We start from the raw sequence: 4,168 nt of genomic DNA on the forward strand, positions 1-4,168 counted from the left end.
GGCGACGAATTGTGCGGATTGTCCGAAGGAAGCAGACTCAACGGTCAATTGACTATACTCAACCTCTCGGGAAATTCAAACTTGGTTGGCGGCCAAAGGGTTCTCGGAGAAGTACATTGACTTTAATCTATCAATCAATTTATCAATGATCAATCTATTAATCAATCAATCTATTAATGAATCAAACTATCAATCAATTTATCAATCAATCAATCAGTCTTACTTGCAGAATTTGCAAACAATTGGAAAATATGAACGGCATGGAATTATTTAATTTATCGCGGCGACGATTGGAGCAATTGTGCGGATTGTCCGAAGGAAGCAGACTCAACGGTCAATTGACTTTAGCGAAAAACGAATGCGGGGTAAATGAATTTTGAGTCAGATAATCCTGCGTCACTTTTTTTCTTATGCTCGAAATTTTATTTTCAGTACAGAATAACTAGGGGTGCGTTCGAGGAGCACACTTTTAGCGCTATGAGCATGCATTGTCCTTGTTCAACTTTCCATAAATAACAAAGATAGAACGACGCTTTTAGCGCGTAAGCGTGCTTCCCGAACGTAGCCTAGATCATCGGAACTTAAGCAGATCTTAGAAAAAGCGCGCTAAAGAGCAGAGGAGTTGAACGATAAAGACGAAGTCAGACAGTGAATCATATATTCCGTGAATCATATGTTCCTTATATTCCGCATATGTATGCGGGAATGATGTAAATATAAGGTGATATGTGCGAGCTTTATCACGCGAGGACTGGGAAGAGAATGAAGGGTAAAATAAAATAATTTTTTTTCCGTAATTTTTCATAGAAAGAACTTTCAAAACGCGGAAACTATCATCGATAAAAATACCGTGAGTCCACCGGTAATCCTTTTAAACTGAAATATTTTATTTTACCTTAGATATATTGTGATAATATTATTTACACAGCAAATCAAAGCAATATTGCATGCCAAAGAATTTTAGCAAGATACAAGCATGTGTTATATACAATAAATTATTTGTGATGTTCTTTTTTTTCTTTTTGGAAAAATACAAGATAGATTATCCATTTATTATATATATTTTAACGGATTTACTCACAAAACACATAGAGATAAGTTGTTTCCCAGTGTGATATTTGAATCGAAAATTCAATTAATGTATTTTAATTTTATATGTATTTATATATTACAAACATACATAATATATATATGTAGAATAAATGGTATCACTTTATTATTCGACAGCAACGTATTAGTCCGGATCTACAATAGGTGTAATAAGCCTTTAGCCTTAAGAAATTGACCAATCACAATCAAGTATGAGGAGAATACTCGACTGTGATTAGTAAATTTCTTAAGGCTAAAGCCCGTATCAGACTACGCATTGAAGATTGAGATTGAAGATTCAAGATTGAGCCTTTAGCCTTAAGAAATTGACCAATCACAATCAAGTATGAGGAGACTACTCGACTGTGATTAGTAAATTTCTTAAGGCTTAGGGCTTACTACACCTATTGTAGATCCGGATTTAAGCAAAATAAAGTTAAATTTAAATGTTACAAAGAGAGAATATGCTATCAAACGTAAAACTTGTAAAACTGATACTAGGAAATGGTAATTAAAAGATAATGTAATCAATATATATATATGACATATCAGCAATTTATATTATATTTGCAAAATAAATTGTTAAATCGTTAATTAATTAAAAGAACATAAATAATCCACCGGTAATCCTTTTATGCATCCCTGCATTTTTTAGCTTATATACATAAAAATAAAAATTTAAATAGAAGATTTTCTGGATTTTTGTATTATTCTATCAAAAAATTATCCATCAAGGAATATATATGCGTTATTATTGACGTTACATTATATATTTATTTAAAGCGATTGCATACATTATAACAGACATAAATAGAATACTCTAGCTGTGCCAATTATGTCAATAAACTATACATTTTTTCCGAATACTTGACACGAGGTCACATAACGTGAACACATTGATAATTATATATTAACGCTATTTGTCGTCAAGCCCTCTTATATATATATATGCCTTTTAAATAATTGATATCACAAGATACCTAATAGTGATAACGTAAAAAATCTTTTACACTGGTATAAAATATCAACAGTGTTACATGCAAAATATAATAACTTCCTGTGTAAAGTTTAATTGTGATAACATGTTAAAAATATTTCAATTATATATAAGATACTTTACGGATTAGTATAGCTTATGTTGTAATTCGCTTTCTACGATTGCTCGTAATGCTTTAAGTAAAATTTGTTTTTATAAACAATGTTTTTAAAGAAATTTGTGTAAAATTTTCTTTTAAATTTTTGAATGTCTCTCAAATTCAAAGTCTTTCCGAATAATTATACAAACGACGATATTATTTTCGTAAGTAGAAAAAGCATTTTACAAAAAGCATTGTGCAAAAAGCGTTTGGTATCGTAGTTATTTTTAGAGAAAATGAATTATATGAATACAAAAAATACAAAAAGTTACTATTCCAAATAATCTTACGCGTCGTATTTCTCCCGACTACATATTTTATTAATATAGAGAGATATCTAGAAAAAGTCGACAAATTGCGAAATCGTTGTCGATAAAAAATCTATTATAAAGTTTTTTATTTCTAACGTTGCTCGTGTGAAAAAATATGAAATGACATTCGAAAATCGACAAAGTCGACGTTAACAAAAAAATTTTGATTTTTACGATTTACAGATTGCTTGCATAAGCTTTAGTCCTACGACTTGCGGTTCTTACACTTATTAATAATTGCGTCATTATAATATTCAGTATGCGATGACGATGACTATACGATTATATTTTATAATTTGTTATTTCTTATCATTATCATGTCAAATAATCTTTGATAGCAATACGATACTTTCCGATATATATTCTAAGTGTTAACATCGTTGATAAAATAATAGATCAGAAAAAGATAAGTGTTGAAGAGAAGTAATATTCGATACTTCAATTAAAATAAAAAAGCAGATGGATTTCACGTTAGATATCTAAAGATCGGAATGTAGGACAACTTGTGAATTAAGTGACAAAAATTAATAACGATACATAAAATGTGAAAATGATTAATTGTGAAATTGATGAATGTGAAATTGATTCTACAAATGTCTCTTAAGTAAATTTCTCTCTCTTACAATTAATAAATATGTACTTTTTATAAAACGTATTATCTCTTATGTTGTTCTTATCGCAGTGATCTTTTTACAGCGGTAATGAGCGAATATTATTAATAATTTGTGCGTCGTTTCATATCGTGCGCTCAGACGCCATAAAAGCGAATCGTTATCAGTATCGCTATAATCTTCTACCGATAAGAATTACATACGTTTATATGTTAAATGAAAATTCTAATTCTAATAAATCGTCATTTGACCTAGAATCATTTTCTCTTGGTATTGTTTCTAGGATTCTATAGCAAGTACAAATTTTTATCGAAAATTTGATCGTAAGAAGATATTATTTTTTCGGATGTCAAAATTCCTCTGATTTACACGCTTATGTTAAATATGACGTATGTCATTGGTCACTATAAAATTAAAATGCAACATTCAATCTCGATACTTTTAGTAAAATTATGAGAAAACACACATGTAAATTTATATTGGTTACATAAAAATTATTATTTAAGTTAATATATAAACTAAGATCGCGCATTTTTATATATATGTACATTTAACAACTCAATTAAACTATATGTACTAAAATATTTTCTTATTGACTATAACATAACGTAATACAAACGTTTGTCTTATTGGAAAAATATTAATGAAATAAGTAAATCGAAATAAATATATATCTCTTCTCGTAATTAAAAAATCATTATCCAAAATATTTCATATTTGATCTATAAAACTTTTAATGATAACTGTGCTAATGAAGAATCTTTAGCTTTCATTTAACAATGGAAAATTTATATATACGCAATTGATATTGATGTTGCGATAATTAAGAAATTAAGAAACAGAAATTTCTTCAACGGCTTTTTGATTATATATAAGTACATACACAATTATGCCATAAAGTGCAATTAATCCATATATATATACATTTGTGTAACATATATTATATCATAAATAAACATAACTTTTTATCGATTGCTCATATGAGTGTTGTTACTGAAATCTTTCACTAGTGAGCTACAAC

Source organism: Formica exsecta, unplaced genomic scaffold, assembly GCF_003651465.1.
Source record: "Formica exsecta isolate Colony F162 unplaced genomic scaffold, ASM365146v1 scaffold121, whole genome shotgun sequence".
NCBI lineage: Eukaryota > Metazoa > Arthropoda > Insecta > Hymenoptera > Formicidae > Formica > Formica exsecta.